Source organism: Parasteatoda tepidariorum, chromosome 1 (genome assembly GCF_982258835.1).
Source record: "Parasteatoda tepidariorum strain Cologne lab strain chromosome 1, Ptep-v5.0, whole genome shotgun sequence".
Lineage (NCBI taxonomy): Eukaryota > Metazoa > Arthropoda > Arachnida > Araneae > Theridiidae > Parasteatoda > Parasteatoda tepidariorum.
Window position 1 is genome coordinate 32,790,269 of NC_141755.1, and position 27,449 is coordinate 32,817,717.

The window sequence follows — 27,449 nt, forward strand, 5'->3', positions numbered from 1 at the left end:
AAGTTTCCTTATTAAAAAAAAAGCATAGTAAATGATGTTTGCCTATAGACAGAGGCTTGACAAATTTTGTTTCAAGTGCATTTAAGATAAGGGAACTTTTTTTAAATATTTATAGTCTTTTTTAGAGAGACAAAAAAATATAATCTATTCAAAAATAAAGAATTTATTTCGTTGTAGTCTGTTTTTTATTCGAATTTCTTAAGCAGTCATACGTGTCAAGGTTGTAACTTATAAAAATTCTTAAAAAAGAAGTCATTCATTTGAAATTCATGAAGTCGCAAACATTTTATCCAACCAACTAAAACAAAGGAAACCCAAGTCTTCTAAAAATCACCGTAACCATGAAAAAAAATATTTAAAGAGTGTACTAGCAAGACTATTTCTCAAAACCATATACAATAGTTTAAAATTTTTCTAAATGGATCTAAAATAAATTAGGACTTAAAAAATAAATAATGAAATTTGTGAAAACCAATTCAAGTTAAAAAAAATAAAGAACTATTTTATTATTGCTTGTGCATGGCATTTGACATAGATATTATTTATGCGTTAATACAAAGAATGAATGAAGAATTTTTATTTATTTTTATGTCATTCACAAGGATTACACGAACTATTCAATCATAGATTCCGGAAAAGGTTCTGGATATGCAAAACCAAAGAAATAAAAAAACAAAACATTCAAACTTTTTTACTATTGATAACATACGAGTAGATGGAGAACTAACGACTATTTAAGCATTAAAAGGGACACTTCTGAATAAATTATTCTTTTATATTTTTCCATTTTTCGTTTCAAATAAAATTAAAAGAATTCAATAAACTTTAAGATTTGCGAGAAACAATCTCAGAGCATTGAAGTTTAAAAATAATTGATAAAAATAAATAATCACTTTCTTCCATTATTTCTAAAATATCCGTTGTCATACATTTATTATTTGTACAACAAAATTAACTTACGAATAAATAAAAATTATTATAATATTTGTATTACTATCTATTCAATTATTATTTATGCAAAATGTTTTATCAAGGAATAAATTAAGATTTTTATTGTATTCTACAATTTATACTTTTACATGGATTAAAAAAAAATTCGTTTTTCGATGGACTTTCATTAATGGTATGTAAAAAATTTGCGAAAATCAATTTATTTGTGCAAAAGGTAGAAAAGATCTAACTCTTTCGTTTTTGCAAAGGCATGTTTCATATTGCAGTAATTATTAATTGTTTGTTGATAATTGATACTGATGAATAAATGAACTATTTTATAATTAAATACTTAGTTCATTATGCAGCTATTAATAATGAATCACAATTGAAATTTAGGACTAGATAGTAACATTCGCCATACATTTATTATTTATACAATAAAATTATTTTATGAATATATAAATATTATTTCTTTAACATGGTATTAATCTCTATTCAATTATTATTTATACAAAAACTTTTGTTAAGGAATAAATTAAGATTTTTATTATATTTCACAAGTTAACAAATATTGCAAAATATAATTTTTCGATTGACTTTTATTAAAGGTTTAAAAAAATGTTTAAGATTTGCAAAAATTGATCTCTTCCATTTTTATAGGATTCAAAAATACGTTATTTTATCGACTATTCAATTATTTGATTGATTCAATTAAATAAACAATCTAAGAATTTTCTGCCATTTTTATAGCTTTCATTTTTGTAGTATTACAAAATTTACTATTTTTATACTATTACCTGTTATTTTTACAGGATTACAAAAACGCATTTTTCGATTGACTTTAATTAAAGAGTTAAAAATTTATAAGATTTGCTAAAAACCACATATTGTGTTAAAATTAAAAAAGACCAATCTCTTTCGTTTTTGCTAAGGCATGTTACATATATGAGTAAATACTAATGGATTATTGCTAATTGATATTCATGAATGACTAATTTTATAATTTAACGCATTGTTCATTATGTAGTTATTTTTAATGAATCGCAATTAATATTCAGGATTAAATAAAACAATTCAAGACTTTTCTGTCATTTTTGTAGCTTTACAAGGCTTAAAAAATACTGCATTCGATTAAATTACATTAAAGGTTAAAAAATTTATACCATTTTCGAAAACCAACCCCAAGTTAGAAATAGCCAAACGTTTCCAAAATCTCTAATGAATTAAAATTGATACTTATGAATAGAAAAACAATTTTATAATTTTCTGCAATTTCTACAATTTCATAAGGTTTACAAATATAAATTTTTTGATTGATTTTCATTTAAGATTAAAAAATTTACGAGTTGCGCAAATAGCAATCTCGGTATATTTAAGATAGAAAAAAAAACTAGCTTTTCAAGTCAATAATAATTATGGATGTAAAATTCATAATTCATTTGTAAAATTTTAGGATTAACTAAACGATTTAAGACTTTTGTGTCATTTTTGCAGCTTTACAAGATTTAAAAAATACTGTATTCGATTGAATTACATTAAAGGTTAAAAAATTTATAAAATTTTCGAAAATCAACTCCAATGCGTTAAAGTGAGAAATGACTAACCGTTTCCGAAATTTCTAATGCATGATTCATTATACATTTATGCATTAAAATTGATACTTTATGAACAGAAAAATAATTTTTTAATTTTCTACAATTATAAAATTAGGTTTACAAGTATAAATTTTTTGATTGACTTTCATTTAAGATCAAAAAATTTACGAGCTGCTCAAATAGCAATCTCAGTTTACTTGAGATAGGAAAAAAAAAACTAGCTATGCAAGTCAATAATAATTATGGATGTAAATCCCTTCGGGGTCAGAAAGGCAACTATCACATACCTTGACTTATTGTATTTCCTGAAAAAGAAAATCTTGATGTTTTTCCCGGTATTCTTTTTGATTACGATGACGCCCAATTTTACCCTTGTCAATAATTATAAGCCACTCTTTTCTTCAAATGTGACCTTAGATGTTTGTCTATTTAAATTGACACCTTTTTAACTCATCATTCAAGCTCAGTGCGAGATGTATACTATTTTGAGTACTAATTATCAAAACATTAATGTACGATGTTATAAAAGGTCTTTCGAAATTGAAGGTTGCGATCAAACATTGAGCCTACCAATTGAATGTTTTTTATTAAATAAAAAAGTTAATATTTCTAAAGAATGGACATTAAAAGCAATCATCTATTTATTGCTTTGACAAGCAATGTCTGTTTATCTACTTATGCATGTTTCAATAATTTATTTGAACTTGGGAGAAAAGTTCAATTTTTGTCTTATATTGTGATAGATGGATTACTGTTTACCTCATTATTAGTATTGTTTAGTATAAATACTATAAATGATAGTTTAGCATAAATGCGAAACCCCATGTGTTATTAAATGTTTCTAAATGTAGTCAAAATGGAATGTTTAAGGTAATTTTAGCAATAGAAAAATTAAGAAAAAAAAATTTCAGAATTGCAGTATAATATTTAGAATACTAAATATCATTACAATATAATATTAGTAGTTCACCTACAAACAAAAATTTCATGCCCTAAAATTTTTCTAAATGTATACTTTTTTAGGTAATGGAATAAAGTAGATTCTTCACTGTTGAAAACCAAAATTCTCAAATAAATCAATAACTAACTAACTAAATAAATAAAACAAAAACAATTTAATTAAATTATTGATTATTAAATGTATAAAATTAATAATAATTTATTTAAATTAATAATAATTAATTTAAAATGGTATATATATATATTCTAATAGTAGCAAATAAGTTACAACTAAGAGTTTTAATTTTAATAACAAAAAAGGTACTTAAAAATAAAAAACTTCTATCGTAGATTTTACATTTTAGCATAAATTTTACATTTTAGCATAAAAATCTCCGTCTAAAATACTGTACGGGAAATGTTTCATTTGAATTTCTCAGATTTAGAAATGTAATCTGGATTTTCGCTGTAATTTTTTTCTTTGTTATTTTATTGTTTTAACTAATGTTTAAAATTAGATTTATTAATGACATTTTCTAAGTGCAGTTGACATACTGTTTATAATTCATTTCAGAGATGAAAACTAAAATTTTCAATTGAAATTTTTGCCAGTAATGCCCTTTTTAATATGAAGTTAATGTTAATGAAGAAAAGAAGTTTTGATTGATACCATTTAGCATTTAAAATTTGAAAAAGAATGTGATGGCGCCATCTATGGAAATTAAAGCTAATCTAAAGAAGGTTATCATTTAAGCAGTTTTCTATATATTTTTTTTTTAATATGCAGTTACTGTGCGATGCATATTTTTTTTATTTTTTAAAATAGTCTTTTTGAAGAGTAAAAAAATTCACAAACGTGTTTGGGTCAAGCAATAGGGCCGACTCATTTATTTTCTTGTTTATTTTTTCTAATATATATAATTAAATTTATAATTAAATTTTATATAATTAAATTTTATATAATTAAATTTTAGAAACCATGAGTTAAAAAATTCTCCCCTTCCCTAAAAAAAGATGTCGAAACATTTTCAAAATTGATTTAATTTAAAATTTAAAAAATTTGTTTACAGTTTTTTAATTTTGCTAAGCTTTTAAAATTATATTTTTAAACTTATGTAAATGTTTCGAATTTAAATTAATAAATATGAAAAAAAAATCATTTTTTCCCATTTGGGTATTGGGTTAAAATAATATTGAAATTTTTTCTTTTGTTGAAAATATGTTCAAATTTACTTTTATCATCCAAATAATTTATTGCAACTAATGTAATTCATTTCTTAAACTTTTTTCAGGATTATTTTGAAGAAAAATAGTTTTGTTTTCGCTCCTTAAAGAACGAGGCGCATTTTATTTATAACACCAGACAAAAAATATGCATTCGTTACGACACATCATAGATTCTATCCAGAATAAACAAACTTGTTTTTAAGGAAGTGTTCAAGAAACTGTATGATAATTGTTTATTAATTATCAAAAGAGTACATGAAAACATATCAGCAAGACATAACAAAGACGTGTTTACAGGCTTAGACAGACTAAGACACTTAGGGGCATCTTTTTCGAACATAATTTTATTATGTAAAGAACGAAAGAGATTCAATTTAGTACAACTTTAATCTAAATTATAAATACTTGTCAAGCGTTTTCATCTACAGAGTTTAATTGAGGGATCGCCAAACTGTTGGTTCCGACCCAATCTTGAGTTATAAGGTCTTTGAAAACGGGTCGTTAAGCCTTTTTAAAAAATAAAAATTATGTTTTTCTTTTAAAAAAATGCTTTACGCGCAATGTATCAGGAAAATGTAGGTTTTGCTTAGAAATTTATATTTTTATTTAGATAGTCCTTCTTATTAAAATTATTTAGACAATCAATTTGGTTACAAATATTAAAGTTATAAATCCTTTTATTATTAAGATTCTGGTTTTGAATTTTATCATTCTTATTCAGTTTATTAATTTTACTAATCTTATGATTACTATTATTATTCACAAAATTCTGTTCTATAAATAACTCTCTTTAATAATCCTAATCAAAACGTCTTCTTTCATTATATTTTATGCGATATAATTAGCATTTTATAAACAGTTTTAGTTTAAAAACTGATCATAGAATCGCTAGTAGTTAAGATTTCATTGAGTTTGGGTCACTGCAAATGGAGGTTAGAAATACATGGCTTACTCGAATAGTCTACAATTTTTGCTTAAAAATTGTAGACAGTTTTGTTAAGAAAAAAAAAACACAAATTTTGACTGAAGGAAAATAATACTATTTTTGTTTAATAGAAAGAAGAAAAAAATAAAATTTTGATCGAATAGGAAAAAAAAAATACAATTTTTGTCGAATAGATAAAAATATTTTTAAACGTACCATGCTTAAAAATGTGTTCTTTTACTGCCTTGCAATTCAATAGTTATTAAATCAAATAATAAAAAAATAAAGTATGATTAATTTAATTTTTGAGTGGAAAACTCATTTTATAACTGCGCATAAAATTTTTATTGCCTCGATTATATTGATCTATCGATATTGCACAAAAAGTAACATATAATATTAAGGATTCTAAATGTTCAACAGCTTTCATGACAAACTATTGAAATAAAATTTTTTTGATAGTGGCTACCCAAGAAGCTATTTTAAAGACCATCAGGACTTTTAACCAGTTAAAAAATCATGTCTTTTGAAACAATTCTGGTTCTGAAGAAAACAATTCTGGTAACATAATCGTACTTTATGGTAATGTCACTTAAAGTAAAAAAACTGCATATTTCTGGTTAATAAAATCAAAAAGGTATGGTATATAAACCATTCTCTTGGTTATTATCCCGTTCATAGGGTAACGGTTTAATAGAAATTTTGGTTTTCAAAATTATAGTCCTTATTATCACAATGGTGTAGTTTTGGGGAGGATTATATATATATATATAATCCTCCATATATATATATATATATATAATTTTCATCTTAGGATAATTATTCTTTATTCAGAAATATCGCATTTATAGCAATAGATGTGTCTTGATAACGACTATTGCTTTTACCATTCTTGTTTCTCTACAATTTAGTATTTTTATTTTATTATATATATATATATATATATATATATATATATATATATATATATATATATATATATATATATATATATATATATATATATATATATATATATATATATATATATATATATATATATATATATATATATATATATATATATATATATATAAATAGTGAAGGTGAATTTTACCATATTCTGGTTGTTTTGATCATACTTTTTTTCTCAGTGTGACAATAACTTTAATATTTAAGACTATATACTCAAATCATTATGACTACATTTGAAGTTATTTAGATATTCTGTTTTTCACACTGTAATTATTCTATCTCGTATATCAGGAGTATAACTCATGTTTTTATTATTTTTTGATCACTCATCGCTTAAGGGAATAACTTTTTCACGAATGTCAAACAAATTATTTGAATTGTTCCTGAAGTTACTGAATTTAACGAATAAATGTGTGTTAGATCAGAATTTGAATTTTCATGAGAAAGGATGTGATGATTAGATGTGTCATGTGCATTGATGTAATGCAAGTAATATAATTTACAAAATATAGTTAAATATTCTATCTGGTTCATATTATTTGTTAGAAAACATAATTATGAAATTTATTAAACATACTCTCGTTGACGATATGCTGATTCTAGATCTGGTGAGTATTATTTGTTGTATAATTAAATAAAACTTATTTAACATATTCAGGTTGATGCTGAGTCGATACTCTATCTGGTACGCATTATTTCTAACATAATATAATGAAATATATATAGAATTAAATATTATTTATTTATATTATTATTTAAGCAAAATTTATTTAAATATAAAATTTACGTTTACGCTATGTCTATGCTATTTGTTACCCACATTATTTTAGAGTTAATGTAATTAATAAAATTTATTCAATCTATTCACGCTGATGCTATGTCGATACTCTATCAGAAACATATTTTATGTAAGATAATATAATTCAATAAAACCTATTTAACATATTTAGTTTGATGCTAAGTGGATACTTTATCTGCTAAGCATTATTTGTAAAATAATATAGTGAATTAAAACTTATTTAATTTAGTCACGTGAATGCTATGTCGATAATCTATTAGGAACGCATTATTTGTAAAACAATACAATTTTATAAAACTTATTTAATACAGTCAGGTTGAATCTATGACGATACTGTATCTGGTACGCCTTATTTGTAAGATAATATATTTTAATAAAACCTATTTAACATATTCAAGTTGATACTAATCGATAGGGGAGAGTGGGGTCAATTGTAACAGGGTACGATTGCAACAGAGCAAAAATTTCGAGTGTCGGGTTCTAGATTTGGTTCCTAGGTGGCGCACAAGGTGTATTTAATAAATCTACATGTACACCCCTGATGGCAATCATTTTTATGTACTTTTGAAAGAGTTAGATCACAAAAGCTATTTTCATGCCACGCAAGTACTTTTTTTGGTATTAGAATATTATATTGTAACAAAGTAATTTTGTTTAAACAAATAAAAGTTAGTAACCGAATATGTAAGTGGACACCTTGATTAACATTTCAATAAAAAAAAGATTAGTTTTGTTAATTAACTAGCATTGTTTTTAACAAATGAAGCTGAAATGGCGTCTTGGGGACAATTGTAACAATAAGTAAAGGGGCGATTGTAACAGCTGAAAATAAATAATCTTATGTTTACAAACCATTACTTAAGTCTTTAAGAACCACCAATAGTTTCCTATATCATTTATATTATGTTGCATGTGCATTATTTTATTTATCACCTTTCACAGCATAAATTAAAATTTTTAACCCCTTAAAGTTAAAAGCTTAACCCTTTAGGTCTCTGCTCATTATTATTTTTACTCCTAAAATATCACTACTATTTTGATCAATAAAAAAATATATCACAACTATGATAATATGTATAATTAACTATGTTTTAGTTGAATTTATGAACTGTTACAATTGACCCCGTAAGTGGGGACAATTGTAACAAGTGCTCGACTGTCAAAAATTGTTATTAACTAATACAATAACATTTAAAATTAGGTATTTATTTTTTTTTCTAGTAGAGGATAGTCTACTTTACTCGTCTGTCAATTAATACTAATAATATATTGGATTTTTTGTTAGTTAAAAATAGTTAAGTAAAAAATGTTACAATTGACCCCACTCTCCCCTACTCTGTTTGGCACGCATTATTTGTTAGGTAGCATAAATAAATAAGTAAAATTTATTTATCATGTCCTCAATATATTCATAGTAATATTAAGATTCATTGTTTCATTTCCTAAATAAAGTTAAAACCTTAATTTATGTATTATGTTATTTATGTAATGTGTATCTATAAATGTATGATAAATGTAAGTAAAGTATGACATAAATATTTTAGTAAAATATTAAATTAGTAAATTACTACATACTACATCAAGTCTAATTAGTATAGAATACTCTGACGTTTTGACAAAATGGACAAACTTTATGAATATTGCCAATTTAGATTTAAATATAGATAAGAACCAAAGCTGTAAACTTTAACACTTTTGCAAGAGAAATAATTCAAACGCAGGAGCTAACGTGGAAGTCCCGATCTGTAAAAGGTGATGCTTTTAAAAGCTGTCGAATTTTTTTAAAAAAAAGCTTTGTCGTTATAAACATTTCTGCTTTCTTTCTTTAGCACTAGAAAAAAATTCTTGCATAAAAAGCTTGGCAGTTAGCTGATATACAAGAATTGCAATTCCTAATTTTTTTTCAACTATGTAACTCTTAATGATCAGCCTTCTTCATGCGAAACCTCCGAGACTTAGAAAATAAATTTCACTGGCAATTATGATCGTATAAATAAATCAATGAAAAACTATCAATCATTTAAAAAATATTCAATGATTGAAATTTTATTAATTATTTCGAAAACATTCAGTGAATGAATGGAGAAGAAAAGTTTACATCATATCGTTTTATAATATACTTAAAATTGGATTTTATGTCAGACAGTTGAAGTCACAGGTCTGAAGTGCCATCGTGTCTACTTCTTAATTTGATTGTCTAGTCCTTAATTTTATTTTCTTGTCTAGTACTTAATTTGATTTTCTTGTCTAGTCATTTACTTGATTTTCTTGTCTAGTCATTTACTTGATTTTCTTTTCTAGTCCTTAATTTCCTTTTCTTTGTCTCGTCCGTAATTTGATTTTCTTGTCTTGTTCTTAATTTGATGAGATGAATGGTTTGAAATATGGTTTTCGTTGAGATAAAAACGAAACAGGGCGAAAATAAACGTGAAGATAGATTAACGAAGAAATATACTTGAAGTTGGTTAGTTCTATTCGATGCGAATACAATTGTTCATAAAGTCATATCTTTTTCATTGTATTTCAGTATTTGTTATAAGAAAAATAATGTTTTTAATTTAGCTATTCCTTTTTTGCAAGAATTTCAATTAAATTTCCTTCAAATAATTGAAATATTCTAAAAATAATAGATAACAAATTTGATGCAAGTTTAACAAGAAATTTTTAAAATCATAACTGGTTAAAAAAATTCCTAACTCTTAGAACCCAGTGACACTTTCACGGAACCCTATAGTTCCGTGATATATAATTTGGGAACCACTATTCTAGATAATTGCCTTAAAATTTCATCCACTGGTTTGAAAAAATAATATTTAAAATATTTTAAAGTTTATTTAATTTATTCACACGCATGAGTTTATTCCTTCATAAAAATATATTCAAATGAGTGGAGAAAAATTGGTTACTGCACACTTTAAAATTTCCATTAAGGCTTAATTAATTGTTTAAAGAAAGAGAAACATGTCAAATTTTGATATATATATCTTTACATATTTAGATATATTAACAATTACTAACCACAGGAGGTAGATACAACCTCCTCAGACGGGATGGGCTTTACATTTTTTTTAATATACTTTTCGAAACCTTGAACTCGATGAAATATTAGGTCAAGATTTTACTTATTTGATCACGTTTATCAAGAATTCAACATAGATTATGCAGAGAATTGTTGTCGTGAAAAATGGCCACTTATGAATGTCTGCAATGAAAAAAAATCGTGATTGTCATAAATCTCTTTGTCGTCTTTCAAAATCGCAAACAAATAAGAAACACTTTAAAATATTTTTAGAAATGTTCTTTTCATTTACATATTGCAAGAAATCTTGAAGTGCCACTCATTTTAGCTCTTTTAAGAAGTTCTTTCCAGATTCTTAATGATATGTATAAAATGTATTTTTTTATTGGTCTCCAATCATCCACTATTAAGTCAAAAGCTTTTATGAATAGATCAGTAACTACTTTTATAATGTAATATCAGTTTAATACACGACATTTAACTGTTTAAAACTTTCAGTAAATGTTTAAGACATGAGCATGATTATTAAGTATGAAATCTTGAATAAAAACCAACACAGACAAAAGAAAATACTTTGAAACACATTATATGTACAGTGTCAATATCGATGAAATAAATAAAATCTTTATCTAACTATAGATTTAATTTGACCTTGATATGTTTTTAATAAATCAGATACAATTGAATGACAAAAATATTGCTCGCTAAAACCGGTGTTCGCATCTTAAAAGCGAGCGATGCTTCAATAGACTTACAGTTACGAATTCCGCACCGACTACACGTGCTGGCACCGACCACATATCCTTAGTGGTAGACGGATCATGAGTTAGAATCCTCTTACCATCAGGCTATCCGTGGGAGGTTTTCATGATTTCCCAGTCGGTATGACTCTCCGTATGACGCAAATGCGGGAAACCACAAAAAAGTCCTCCACAAAGTCAAACTTCTCCCAATACTTGATCCAGGAGTTCCCTTGTCTTCTTGATTAGGTTCGAAACTACAAGGCTACGGTGTTAAACAATGGTAGCCGTAAAATTGGGGTCGGCTGTTCAACGACGGTTATAAAATAAAATATACTTAACGTTGCACCAATAAAGATTTTCTGTTTTTTTTTTTCGTTAAATATATGATCTTGTTAAATTAGTGCTCGTTAAAAGTGAATTTAATTGTATTTTTGTTTTCTTTGTTAAGTACCGGTTCTTGTTAAATTAGATTATAATGAAAAAGTTTAAAGAAAGTATGAAACTTATAATTTTTTTGTATAGAAACTTTGGTTAAACGTGAACTAACTCATGACATATGTCAATTTTCAAACTTCATCAAACATACTAAATTGTCAGATGGTAGTCTCTGCTATAGTCGCTATCAATCAAAAAAATAATGGAGCTGGCCCAACGAAATCACCGGTCCCCATAATCGCAACCCACTTCGATTTGAAAATACAAAGAGAAGAAAGTTCTGAGGAAATTACAGTACTGTATGTTAATGGTAATTCTGGTACAAAAACAATAACATAATTCTGGTTAATAAATCCAAAATATACGGTATTTCAACCATTTATTTGGTAATTTTTACGTTCATATGGAATTAATTCTGGTTTTTAAAATAATAGTTTTTATTACCACACATTAATAAAAAAATACAAAACTTAAAAGTAAATTTAACCGAATAAAGGGCTTTTATGCCATACTCTAAAGTATCAAGATAAAATTACCAAATTTTACCACATTTATCTAATTTTATCACATATAATAAAACCATATTTTATTGTTAATTTTACTAAAATCATTACCAAAATGCTTCGGTAAAAGTTACTGAGTTTTTTGGTGTTTCCGTAGAGCCAGAAACGTGGTAAACTATACCATATTTTCGCAGTTTTCATCATACTTCTTCTCTCAGTGTACCTTCGCCTTTTTGCAATCTATTAATAAAAATTACCCTCCGAAATAGTTAATGAAAAATATTAGGTAAATATTTACTATCATTGATTCAATGATAAATATTCAAGAAAGGACGATTTCTTTTAAGTGAAACTTCAATCACGATTATTTCAAGTCAAAGTTCATGTCCAGGTATTCTTAAAGTTTTTCTAAATGTTATGGTGGGGTGGTTTATGACAGAGATAATTTGCGCAACAAGGCGAGTGAGTCTGTTAAATCTTGAAGGAGGAAAGAAGAAACAAGTTATTGTTAAATTGAATAAAAACTTTTTATATGTGATATGTAAATGATCATTAATTTGTCTGGTCAAGGCAAGTAAGATAGAAGAGAGAAATTTTTATTCTTACTGATCATAGAAAGGAAGAATTCATAAAGCTAAAAAATGCAAAGAGTCACTTAGTGGCAATGGATATAGCAATTATTTATCGAGTAAGTGAACATTTTTATATATCTGATTTGGAATATAATTTTGCTACATATCAATTTTTAACAAAATAGCTTAAAAAGCAATGCAATACTAAGATTATTTTTGCCCTTTGGAAACTTCATTTGTGTTAAAAAAGTAAAAAAAAGTATATTTCCCCAAATAGGAATGAAATTAAAAAATGAAACATGAAATTAAAAATTGAAAAATATCATTCATTATTTTATTTATGAGGTTGTTAGATTGTATGACAATATAATTGAATGTTATTTTTGAATGAAATAGATTATTACAACATTTTAACAATGCTCAAGTCTTTACAAATATTAGACTAAATAATATTAAAAATAACTCTAAATGAAACTAAAAAAAAATTCTAAATAATCTCTATACATATTTCTCTTATGTGGCACTATTTTTTTTATCTATTGGCAATACTATAATTGTTGTTTGTTTTGTTAAGTTATCTTAAGTAATAATTTAAGAAGCGTTAAGAAATTAGTTAGACTTTAAATATTTATTTAGATTAATTTTATTAGGCTACTGTAAGGGGAAGTTTAAGAAGTGTTGAATAGTTAGTTATACTTTAGGAATTTATTTAGAATAATTTTGTATTTTTATAAAAAAAACTGCGAAGTTATATTTTTTATTCTTTTCAAAATGGCTGTAGAGATTTTAAATAGAAACTATGCCTCATATAGTCTTGCCGATTATTGGCGACTGAGCTTGCCTTTTTCAAATAACACACTCATATATATAAAACACTACTCAAGATACGATTCGAAATGTGTGAGTGGAAGCAGTGCTAAAATTAGAAGAGGAGTTGATAAGTTAGAATATTTTAATACAATTGTGCTGCACATTCGAGTAAACCCATTAAAATTTATATGTTGAACAAGTTAATTTTGAAAGGTGAGTAGCATGGAATAAGAGGATTGCTATTGAATAAAACAAAGGCGACTAGTATTGAATTACTCTCGAAACAAATGAATTTTTATCGCTGGTTTTGGCGAAAATAAGATGATTGTTTTGAAATTTTTCTACAAATTAATTTTTTGGAAAATACATAATTTTTAATTGGAGGAGAACGGCTGAATGTGTTTCATATCTTAAACTTAACTTCAAATTCTTTTTGTAAATAAAAATTTAATAGTCCAATCTGCTTAAACAGAAGCTTTTCAAACTCTTTTTTTCATAATTTGATCGATTTTGGTCAAAATTTCTAGTAAGCATCTGACATGATCTCACTCGATCATGACTTTATGCCCTTTTTTTAAAAAATTTATGTGTGTTGTTGATATGCAAATAAAATCTCATTTTTCCTCTCCCTCTCAAGTAAGTTGCGCGAGTTGCGTAATGTAATACAACGACTTCCCGATAGGGGAAATCGATATATATTGGATGAAGAAGCTAACTGCTTGTTGGCTGATTCAGATGTATAGCACTGTGTGTGCAAAATATTGTTTCCGCATATTATGTTTTAATAAATACTTTATTTGCCGGCATTGGCCTCTGTGTTATTCAACCAAACAACAATATGTTTTTATATATCAAATGAATATATTCGAATTTTTTAATTTGGGTTTTGATCGAGATGACAATCTAAGAAGGGTGTTTCTCAGCTTCGTGTGGAAACATAGAGTGACGGTACATGATAGTGATTGAGATTGACTCACAATGTCATTTTATGCTGTTACAGACCCCTCCCCTTAATGCACTGACTGTTCTTGCAAGCTACTTTTATTTATTTAAATTATCAGAATTTATGTTTTGCAGTAAATATTTCCAAACAATGCATCGAAATTGGAGAATAAATTGCTTTTTTAAAAATTAATTTGGCGAATAATTTGTCAAATTCACCAAATTTTTCGCCAAAATCATTGGATTACTGTAGTTATGTCTGAGCTTATTAAAATAAAAATTTAGACAATAATAATAAGAAAATATAATATTAACAGAAAACTGGGATAATTAAGATAAATAAAAGTAGCTGTTGAAAGTCGCCTGAACAGCCAGTTTACAAGGGGGATATGGCTCTAGCGACACATGATGATATTTCCTTTTATAACCGTCGTTGAACAGTCGACTCAATTTTGGGTTTGTGTCAACTAATGTTTAATCCCGCAGTCTTGAGGTTTTGAACCCAATCCAGAAGAAAAGGGAACTACTGGATCAAGTATTGGGAGAAATTCGCCTTCGTGGAGAACTTTTTGATGGAATTAATCCGCATTTGCGTTACATGGAGAGGAAAACAACGGAAACACCCCACCGTAAGCCAGGCGGCAAAGGGACTCTAACCCATGATCCGTCTACCAATGAGGTTAGTTTTTTTTAAATAATCACTGAAGAGAAAAATTTATAAGACGGACCACTCTTTAAATAAAGAGATGATTTATATTTATTTATTTTAATTACCGCTAAATGTGATTTCAGAAGTTTTATTTTTTAATTAGACGGAGCTACATGAGAGCCGTCTGTCATTGTGGAAGTTACAAAATCTTCTGCCGGTTGGGGCGCTGACGCGCATGCGCGCCAACAATCACTGTGGTCCGTGCAAGGCGGGTGCGAATTTCGATCGTTTTCGGATCGAACTCGGTTCACCGTACTTCCTGTTATACGTCAACACATTAATTAGAAAAATGGCTTCGTGCCTGTTTTTGTGTAAAGTAAAAAATATATAGTTAAATAATTGAAATATTTGGGAAAGAATATTTGGGGAAAAATATATAATGAGTCACTTAAGAGAATTGATACTTCACTGGCTTGGCTCGCGTGAAATAGAATGAAAGAACAGTTGCTAATATAAACAAATGCCACGTTTCAACAGCCAACCAGGAACGAAATATTCACTCTACGTCACTTGCAGGTATTCCACTTGCACTAATGGATCATGTACTGTAAAAATAAAGTTAAATATTTTGAAAACCTAAAGACATCTAAATATTTTTAAAATCTATAAATGGAAAAATTACGGAACGTTTTAACTGAAAACTGAAAATAAATTTTAATTATATTTGTTAATAGAAATCTTTAGGATTACTGTTTCAATAAGTATTTCCATATGTTTTCTGATATCTTCTTTTTCCCAGTCCATAAGTTAACTTCCGTGCCTGAAATTTCCTGAAGCTACCGTTCGAAACTCGGACCATCATTGTTTGCCAAAAAAGAATCGCATTGTGATTTAGATCAATGATCCTTATTGTCTGATTATAACTATAATTTGAATATTCTTAAATATCGTCTCCTTTGTTCTTTTTTAAACATTAAGTAAAAAAAATCCCCGCTATATTGTTTTTGTTGAAATAGTATTCAGATTTGAAATGGCGTGTTGGTATGACACTATGAGAAGAAGGCTGAGATGATGTTCTGAATTTTACGCTATGTATATAATTTATGAAGGTCAGTTAACTCGATTTAATTCGATTTTAAATTTCTTGATTATGAATTTATCATTTAGAATTTTGTATTTGAAAAATTTACATGATAGTTTTAGAGATTTACAAATATTATGACGTGGAATAATTGTATATTTTTGAAAGTTCTAGATATATTCGTAAAACGCAAATATCGTTTAATTTTAAATATTTATTTACGAATAACTATTTTGAAATAATTTTCAGGTAATTATTTATAAAGAATAATTTTGAAATAATTTTCAAATTACTCTTTAAGTATTCTTTTGCAAAAATTACTCCCCAATAATTTATGTATATTTTGAAGAGTTAAAAATTTAATATGTGTCTAATGGTAAATATTTTTTAAACATTCAATTATTCTATTCTATTTGAATGTTCTAGAAATATACGCAAACGTACTGTTATTTGTTTATTTTTGAATGTCCTCCAAACATTGCTTTATTTTTAATATTTATTTTAGAATAACCATTTTAAAGTAATTTTCAGGTATTTATTTATAAAGAGTTATTTTGAAATAATTTATAAATTATTCTTTAAATATTCTTTTACAAAAGTATACTTCTTAACAATTTATTCCTATTTTGGAAAGTTTAAAAAGTTTGCATGTGTCTTATAGTAAATATTTTGTAAACATTTAATTACTCTATTCTAACTAAACTTGTTAAAATATCATAAAAGAAGGGATATAAAAGGAATCCAAATAACTTATAGGTTGTAAATTGAAACATTTTTAAATGAATTCGGAAAAATCACATTCAATTCTCTAGAAAATTCTGTTTATTATTTTCAATTTTGTTACCACATTTTCAACTCTTCTTTTCTATTCTAAAAAATATTACATAATCTGAAATACGCCTTGATTGTTTTTGTCTTCATTAATGCAAATAAAACAAATTAATGCATACAGTTAAAATTCTATTAATATATTTCCGAAATTAAGCCAAAAGTATAGTTTTTTAGCAAGCTTTTTAAAACTCATTTTATTCTGTCTATATTATAATAAATACTAATGCGTAAGTATGTTTATAAAAAACCGGATAAAATTGTGATGAACTGAGGAAAAAGTATATTTCTTTTTAAAACCTTTAGTTTTTCTAAACCTCGTACTATTCTATTTATATATTAAACACTAAGGCGCGTGTAATTAAAGAAAGCGATGAAATTTGTTTCCCGCAAAAATCAAACGAGGAAGCAGTCACAAGTAAATTCAAATTTCAGCGTAACACTTCTCTAATTTGATATATATCGCATGGATATGGGCTAGGAAGAGATTGTAACTTAGGCTAAATTGATAGGCTAAAAGTCACCAGCTCTATAAAAAAATAAGTTTCTTCACATTGTATATAATATAAAACACTAATGCAATGCGAATATTGTTTAAAAATCGATGAAATTTCTTTTCCGCTTTGGCAACAAAAAAATGAAATTTCTAACGAGTGAGTATAGGCATAAGTTAGTTTAAATTTAGTGTAACCCATTTCCATTTAAATATTTCTCCCGAGGGCTGCGCAGATCTGAAACAAACTGAACTATAGTTTAGACAGAAATGATAGATTAAAAGCATGATTGATAATAATTAAGTGCGATTCCCTCTGACGTCATCACGGCGTAATTTTAAAAGTTTATTCTGTCCCAACGGGCCTCTGTGCCCTCTAGCAACACTTAAAAGAAATGGTTAGTTGATACATTATACTTGAATCTTACAGTTACAATTTGATATCGTTATTATATTTGTTTATTTCTATACTACTATATCTAGAACGATAATTATATTTATAGAACATAGGGATGAAATACTTCTCTGAATAAGATAACTTTTAAAATTAAGTTGATTTGCTTAATTTTAATATAAATTTGAATTAGAATAGGATAGCGTGAATTCATTTTAGTGTTCTGAAATTTTTTCATATCAAGCATTCCTGTAGAAATATGAAGTTTTCTAATCAGTTTCCTATCTCTGTTTCGTACCCGCTGTTTTACGCCTGAATATTGAAATTTTGAAATGTGTACGTAGGTTAAAGGTTAAAGGTAGAGGTTAAAAATTCAAGAATTATCTCAAAGAAATTTAAATAGTTAATATTTCAACGTGAATTTGTCTACTAAATACTACACTGTAAAAAATTCCGAATCAAATTACGGTATAAAGTACCAGTACTTTGTGTGCATTATCCGTAAAATCCATTTGGTACAGAAAAAATTTAAAAGCTAATATTTGATGGTACAACGTTAAGTCTATTGAAGCATGGCTCGATTTTAAGAAGCAAACACCCGTTTTCGTAAGCAATATTTTTTCATTCATAAAATTTCTACTTAATTGTACAGCTCCAGTTCAGCTACTCCTTTCTTGAAAAATTCTTTTTCTAAGGTTTTTTAAGTAGATGAATTCCATTTTGATGCCGACGATATTTTTTGGGTCATTAAACTTATCCGAAGAACAATAACACAACTAAGAGGAAATGTAACTGTTCAAAGCAAAAACATTAAAAAAAATAAGTAAGGACTATACTTATAATTTAGTAAATGTGAACACTGTAAAAAATTCCGAATCAGACTGCCTTTATAAAATATCGGTACTTTAGGTGCATCATCCGTAAAATCCATGGAACCGTAAAATACATTTTTACCATAAAATGTTATAAATATTATACTGTAAATTTTACTGTAATACTTGTTTAATTAGAGTGGTTCAGTGATTTTGCGGTAAGTATTTCAGTAAAAATGACGGTATATTAGATTTTTTGTTTCGTAACATTTTCCGTTAAAAATGGATTTTGTGGTTAACAGTGACAATTGCTTTTTACTGTAATTCGAATAGGAATTTTTAATAATGTAGTTTAATAGTAGCTATAAATGGTTAAAAAACCGCATAGTTTTGTATTAATGGTTTCTAAATCAATACAGTTGCAAACGGTTTCAAAACCGTAAAGGTAAATACTGTCCTTTACCGTAAATTTGGTCGTAATTAATTGGAGGGACAGACTTCTTCCGGTTAATTTACCGTAATTTTAGAATGAAAATTATTGCAGAGAAGTTAGCGAGTTAAGCGAGAAACTGCGAAAGAAGTTCTCAAGAACCCACCCAAAGAACTGCTAAAGCAGTTCTTGAATTTGGAGAGCGTCAGTGAGCAATGGAAGAGCCTTATAGTTCTATTCTATTCTGAAGAATATCACATAAACTATAAAACGAATTTGTATCCTAATTGTTTTTCCCCTAGACATATGTACTTAAAGTGATACATTTAAAGAATTAATAAAGATTACAAAAAAAAACCACACTTAAATCTAGACCAAATGCTTAGTTCCGTTTAAAATTTTCAAATTTTCTGTTCCATACCTGTTTAATAGCAATTTAAAAAAACCTACGATTCCACGCCTTATGATCATTTTTCCAAGTGAATAATACTGCATAAAGTATGTACATAAATGTATAAAAATGTTTGTATCAAAACTCTCTCAAACTAACCTTCCTTTAAAGAAGCTATTAGTTGAACCATTAATGATATTATTGCTTCTCATCTAATTTATTAATAAGTTTCCTTACTTACTTCTTATTGCTCGAAATCACTGATTTGCAATGAGGAAACACAGTGTTTCTCTAGAAAGTATAACTCTTAGTGGCTGTTATTAGATGTCTGATCGTGGTATTCATCCACGTTTACATATACGAATATAATTATTTTTGTAAAAAATATATTCAACAGCAAAACATTGTGTGACAAGGTATAGCCATAAGTTCATGTAACTGTAAGTATACATTTACTTCAAGTATACATTATATTCGAAAATAACTATAAAAGACACGTTTTCGAATTGGAAATTTAAAATTCATTCTTAAAATTTTTTATATTTTTTAATTATACACATTTTTAATTATATAATTTTCTAATTCCCGAACTAGTTGTTTGATTTACGTAATTCCTGTTATACCATTTTGAATATTTTTGGAAATAAATTAAATTACTTTTTTAGTATTTTGTGTAAAAAATCAAAACTTTACATTGTTTTTATTAACATCTTTTTTTTAAAAAAAATATATTGTATAAATTCGAAAGCCTTTTATGGCTAATCCTATGAATTAAATGCCTACGATTTTGGTTTGATTCCTTTCAGTCATTTTTTTTTCATAATATACTGTTAAAAATTCCAGATCAAATTACGGTATTCAGTACCGGCACTATGAGTGAATCATCCATAAAATCCAATTTTTTCCGTAAATTGTTACAGCTTAAGTTTTACAGAAATATTTATTTAATTAGAGTGAGCCAGTGATTTTACGGTAATTACTGTAAAAGCAACGTTATACCATATTCTGTAACATGTTCCGGTAAAAATGAATTTTAGGGTAAAAAGTACCTCACCCTGATTACCGGTACTTTTTACCGTAATTTGACCCGGATTTTTTACAATGTGGTAGTTTAAATTATTTATTTTTTAATTAATTATTAAAGAAAAACTTGTTTGTTCATAACCTCATGAACAATAGCCCAAAATACGTAATTAATAGAATTTATGCTAATAAAATAGAATTTATGCTAATGTTAATATTCATTAAATAAATATTCTACTGAAATATTTAATCCTATAATTAAGTAATTTTTGAAAAATATCATACCAATTTGCTGAAAAATAATAGCTATATATTATTTTGTTTATGTCACTTATAGAGAAACAAGCAAACTTTCAAAAATGTTTTATTTCTTTAAACTGATATTTATAGAGCTTTAAAAGTTTTTTTTAATTTAAAATTAATTTAAAAATGCAATGAAATATTATCATGATGAAAAAAAAAAAGAATTTTATCATGATGATGGATAAAGAGGAATTTATAATTGAAAAATAAATAGTTTGTTATGCGAAACACATACTAAGTTTAAAATCACAGCAAAAAAAAATCTTAAGTGATATTTTAAGGAAATTGAGAAAATTATTTCGAAAAATAATTTTCTCATCGAATAAAAAATAGGAAAAAGAAAGAGAACGTTTAAAAATTAAATTTTCCCTCAAAAGCTATTCTTCTTCTATCTAAATACCAAAAAAAAAATCTCTCTTCTGTCATCTATCTAAACACTGAATACTAAATAAATGGAAATTCTGTTATTGTTATATTTGAATATATATATATAAAACCTTGGACGATCTTTTCTTAGTCTAAGCCCTAGATTCTAAACGTGGGCGCTATTCTCCTTTATTTAATCAAAATTATTGAGAAACGTTTTCAACATTGGTGATTAGGTGTATTTTCAATAATTTAAAGGCATTGTTATCGAAGTTCATTATGACAAAAACATAAAAAATATTGAAAAACTTTATATGAATGTTTTTAATCACTTTTTTTAAGGGAGCGTTAAAATTTTTTTACTTGCAGAGTAGAACTAATCTAAATTTATGGTCGAAATAAATTGAAAATTTTATAATTTGAAAATTTTAAAATAAATAAAGTTGAAGTTAAAGTTGAAATCTTTAAACATAATTTTGTTTATATATAGTGTATGTGGGAAGAATAATTGCTAAAGAAATAAATACTTAAATAAGTTAGTCAAAAGGAAATAATAATTAAATTTTAAAAAAAATAGATTTAAATTTTAAGAGTGAAGTTTATTTCATTATTAGTAAAACTATTATTAGTAATTGCAATTTTTAAAATACTTAATTTAATTAAAATTAAAAATTTAAACTTATAATTAAGTTATTTATTTATTTAGATATATATTTAATTAGTTTTTTTAAGACATTTTCAACTTTTTAAACAAAAAACACATTTTAAATTTGAATATCTTTTTAATTTCATTTTAAACTTAAAATCTTGTTCTTTTTTTAATAATTTTTTTTTATTTTTTATTAATTGAACTTGTTTTTGACTAGAACAAATTTAAGATTTATGTTAAAGAGTAAATAATTAAATTTATAAAAAAAATATTCATTACAAATCATTGATAACCAATGGTTAGTTTCAGAATTATTTAGAGAAATTAAAACTGGAAATAATAACCAAATCAATAATAAATAATGGTAAATAATAAATGAATAGTGTTTATAGTAAAAAGTCATAAATCTTAATTTTTTAAGAAAATTAAATTATTTTTGTTAAAATGTTTATTTGATTCTTAAAGACGATTTGAAGTATTAAGTTTAAAACATGATCTGAAATAGTTAATATATATTATGCCCAACAAAGCATGTTTTTTGTAAAATTTATTAAACCGGAATATAAAAAAAATCAGTTATATATAAAAAATTGTAAAAATCTTTATATTTATTTTCTGATAGAAGTTGCTCTCTGAAGTAATGCTTGTTCATATTTAGTTAGCTTGTTTTAACTTTTTAATTTAAGTATTTCCTGAAAAAGAAATCCGATTAAAAGGAAACGAAAAAAATAACATGATATAACTGATATTTTAAAATGTAACAATTCTAAAATAGAATACTCGGTGAAGAAAAAAAAATTCGAAATTCAAAATTAACCATTTGATGCAGATGAGACACTGGTTTCCCTTTAAAAAACCTGAATAAATATATTTTGGTATTTTTTCATTATAAAAAACAGTCCAATAGTTACTAAAAATTTGTTTAGATTATCCGAATTATATTTGCACTAAAATATAAAATTCAAGAACAGTAGTCTGAAATTTTTTTCCATTCATATTCAAAAATGTTCATTTCATAATATTCATTTCATAAATTAAAGTAATTTAATGATGAATAATTGTTTAGCTTAGATCTAAATAACAAATAAGCGCAAATTTGAAAAGCTATTGTTTAGGAGTGACCTATGTTAGGAAGATTCAACCTTTAACGAAGAAAAAAGCACCGGTGTTTCATACCGGTGCTTCATATCCATAAATTATTAAAATGCTAAATATAATATTTTTCACTTATTTTGACATAAATTAATAAAAATAAATGTAAAAAGTATGAAAAATCTGCTTAAAAAAATACGTGTGATAAAGGGTTAAAAGAGCCATTGTTTAGAAAATTGTAAGCAACGGAAATTGATGTAGAATTAACTAAAAGCATTTCAGTTCAGTGATAGTTAGGCACTTTTGTGAGTCATTTGTTTCAATAAAGAATTGTGAATCATTTGTTTTCTTTAAAATGAAATTTCCCCTTTCCCCAGAAAACAAGGCCTTGATTAGACTTGGTAAAAAAGATAAAAATTTTGCACCTTACAATTTTAATTAAAACATTAGCCTACTTATGCTTTTTTTTTATTCTACCAGTTCTGAAATGTTTGATGTGACATCTAAAACTAGTTTTCAATTAACAAAAATTAATTGTTTCTTAAATTTCAAATTAAATTGCAAGCAACAGAAATTGATTTAGAATTAATTAAGAAATAAACGTTAAGCTCCTTGATCGTAAAGACACAATTCCCAGTAAGCTGATGGGTGACCACTTTGATCAGCCTGCGTAGGGACTGAGGGTGCACGGTATCGGTTCTCTTTAAACTGTTTTACAGTAAAGGACTCAGTCTCTTAAGCGGGTCGTCGGGCTACCAAAGCAAGGGAGTTATACCCTCTGCTGAGGATCAGAATTGTGATAGCACGTCTTCAGATCATTCTCAGGGATGCTTCCCAGACTGTCGCCAATAACCAATTGTGCTGCTCTAGAGCGAAGTAAATAAAGTACCTTCCTACCTACTTAACTTAATGTTAATACCTCAAAATTATATTACTTTTAAAGTCATTTAGCAGATCGAAAATATTTGAACACAATCATAAAACTCTTTGATTTATGTAAAAATGCAAAATATTTTTTTTTATTTTATGCTTTGATACACCTGCTCGATACTCGGTTGCCCGACAACTCAATTACCTAAAAAATCTCCTAAATATCCCACAGGTTTGTTTGTTGGTCAGGTTTCATTGCCAGACATTTAATTTACTCGACAAAAAAAAAACTCTTGAAAACACTTACTGATTAATAAATATTATTGATCAAAATAATCATAATTTAATAAAAGTAATAATAACATAATTTAATGAATTAATCTAGTAAACAAGAAATACTATGTTAACTATAACGAAAAACAACAAAAAGTGATCAATTAAAAGATTTGTAAATGAGATTTTCTAAAAATTACAAGGAACCAATACTTTTCTTCTCAAAGAGCTAAATAAATATTATTTAGCTCTTTGAATAATATATATATATATATATATATATATATATATATATATATATATAAGTTCAAAATGAAGAATAAAACAAAGAAAAATAATAGACATATGAAAAAAAGGGGGTGAGAAATAATAAGTAAAAAAAAATAACAAACAACATTTTATTTAAAAAAAATGAATTGTTAATAAAAAAACCGGAAAAAAAGCCGGAAAAAAAAGATATAATCTTTTCTTCAGCCCACACGATTATATCCGCAAGACAGAGTGCTTTCTGATATTGTATCAATAAAGACAAAGCAAAATTTATTAATACAATAGTGTGAGGAGCACTCAAAAAATTTTTTTTATAAAATAACTACATAAAAAAAGATCATAAAAAGTAAAAATAACATGTAAAAACAGATCATAAAATAAAAAGAAAAAACATTAAAAAGGGGGGACTATAAAGCGAGCAGCAAAATCATAACATATATATATATATATAACATATATATATATATATATATATATATATATATATATATATATATATATATATATATATATATATATATATATATTATATATATATATATATATATATATATATATATATATATATATATATATATATATATATATATATATATATATATATATATATATATATATATATGTATGTATGTAAATTTCATTAATTTTTTCTCCTTTTTCTCCTACTGAAAAAAAGTCAAAATATTTAGATGTAGATTTTTCTATTTCTAACAAATCTCACAAATAACAAAGAACAACATCTCTCAATGGAAAATATTATTAAAAAGTTTATATAATTAAAAAAGTCTGGTATATTCAAAACTCAAACTCCCGGTGGCTGAGTGGTAGCACTTTGCACTCCAGTGCCACAGGTCCTGGATTCGATCCTCGGTTGGGCAAGGTTGATTCAGACTTTCATCCCGTCAGTGGGTCGACAAATGAGTACCAAGCATGCATAGGAACTAAACATTGGGGGTTTCGTGGTCAGTTGACCACCTAACCGGAGCATCTGCATTTATATAATTAAAAAAATTTATTTCATTAAATGTATACATTATGGCATTTTCCACTATTTTTGTTTTATGGAGTTGTTTGAAGTAAGTTGACTATTTTCTACTGAAAAAAAGTCAAAATATTTGGTTTAATTGTAGATTTTTCCATTTCTAATAAATCTCACAAATAACGTAGAACAACATCTCTCAATGGAAAAATATTATTAAAAATTTTATTTAATTAAAAAAGTTCATTTACATAAATGGAGCATTATAGCATTTTCCACTATTTTTGTCTTATGAAGTTGATTAAATTTTGAAGTAAGCGGCTCATTTTTCCTTGTTTTTTTAAAAAAAAGAAATAGTGTATTTTTTCCTGGTGAAACAATATATTTTAAACAACAATTTATTTTGAACAACAATTCATTTTTTCTAAAAGGATGAAGGGATGTATTTTTATCTTAGAGATTATTTAAATGTATTTAAAATAATCGATTGTAGCTTCGATTAAAAGATTTTGACGTCTAAGTTTTCAGGGAAAAAATACCAAAAACTTCTATTGTTTTCATTATACATTTCAAAACAATCAAGTGAAATATTTGAATATTAAATCTTCACATTATATATTCATACAACGCATTAGATATGTGGATCTTCGATGCGACTTATATGTTTAATTAATGATATTTTTTAACAGTTTTTACCCTGAAATCAACACTACACTGTAAAATATTCCGATTCAAATTACGGTAAAATGGGTTATTACAAATTACAAATTACGGCACTCAGGGTTCAAGGTACAAAATGTCTGAATACCGTAATTTTTTAAAAAATAATATGTACTTTAAAATCACTGTAGTTAAATAAATATTTTTGTAAAAATTACGCATTAGATTTTACGGTAAAAGGAGTTTTAGGGAGGTTCAATCAGAATGCTTTTTACGGTAATTTGAAGCGGGATTTTTTACAGTGTATTTTACGATGTTAATGTTCGGGTCGATATATTGGATATTAAAATTGCGAATGCATTAAGTTAATGAAAAAATAGTTTTTTTGGATCTATAATGCGTTTGCAACGATCGTAATTTTTAGGTTGGTACATTGTAGTTTAACCTTGCACATTTACTAGCTGAGTTGACAAAAACATTCTTTTCCTTATTTGATTTTAAATGCTTTACTTTGATTAGAAAATCGATCGTTTTCGCCATTATATTAAAAAATGTACATTCTGTTTCATTATATATTACGACAATTTTCTAAAAGAGTAATAATTGCTTCGATTACAAAAATTTACCGTTTCTGTAGTAAAATAAAAAGGTAAAAACTCTCAGAATATAGCTAAATTTACCGTCTTTTTGTCTCTATGAAAACATCAAAATTTTTACTAAATTTTTACTTAAGCTCTTTGGTAAAGATTTTTGTAAAATTAAGAATGAAATATTAATTTTGTAATATGTGATAAAATTTGATAAATAGTGCATAATTCTGTAATTTTATCATCATACCTTAGAGTATGGCAAAAAAACTAATTATTTGTTTAAATTTATATTTCAGTTTTGTATTTTTTACTAAATTGGTGGTAATAAGGACTGTAATTTTGAAAACCAGAATTTCTGTCAAACTGTTACCATAAAACGGAAAAATTACGAAATAATCGGTTTAAATATCGTATATTTTGGTTTTATTAACCGAAATTCTGATTTTTTTATCAAAAATATTATTACCACAGAGTAAGTTAATTTGTTTACCCACTTAAATTTACTAATATTATTATTTGTTAAAAAAGATATAACTTATTAATGATATAGAGGAAAAAGGCTTTGTTATTTTTGTGGTTTTTTTAAAATGTTATTAAATGCAACAGAAATATTTTTATCAATTATAGAATTAATTTTCTGTGCTTTAGAGTTTAACGATTCTGAATTTAAAAACTCAATACTTTTAAAATTTCTAAATATTCAATATAATTATTTAATATCTTTGATAAATTTAAGCCGTTTTTCATCGAACAAATTATAAATAATATTTTTTAAGATAAAAAAATTTATCGCTATAATGAAACGTTGTTCGACATTTTCAATACTTACTAACATGACTTTTCAACTCTATAAGCAAAATCAAAATATTTTCAATATAATATTTCACCCCATCTTTGTAC

The 27,449-nt window shown here is 25.9% G+C and overlaps 1 protein-coding gene across 4 annotated transcripts in view; it reads left to right on the top strand.

Moving 5' to 3' along the window:
- The window catches only part of LOC107441687 (very long chain fatty acid elongase 7), a 120,456-nt gene that overhangs the window by 67,115 nt on the left and 25,892 nt on the right, over positions 1 to 27,449 (top strand). The window contains exon 1 of one of the 4 annotated variants that reach the window (XM_043048018.3): positions 7,043 to 7,181. The exons of 1 other annotated variant lie outside the window; for it this stretch is intronic. The gene's annotated coding sequence lies outside the window, so the exon portion shown is untranslated. Of the gene's footprint in view, positions 1 to 7,042; positions 7,182 to 12,636; positions 12,761 to 19,746; positions 19,915 to 27,449 lie in introns of those variants that run through there. 2 more of the 4 variants (XM_043048017.3, XM_043048015.3) reach the window with 2 other exon arrangements.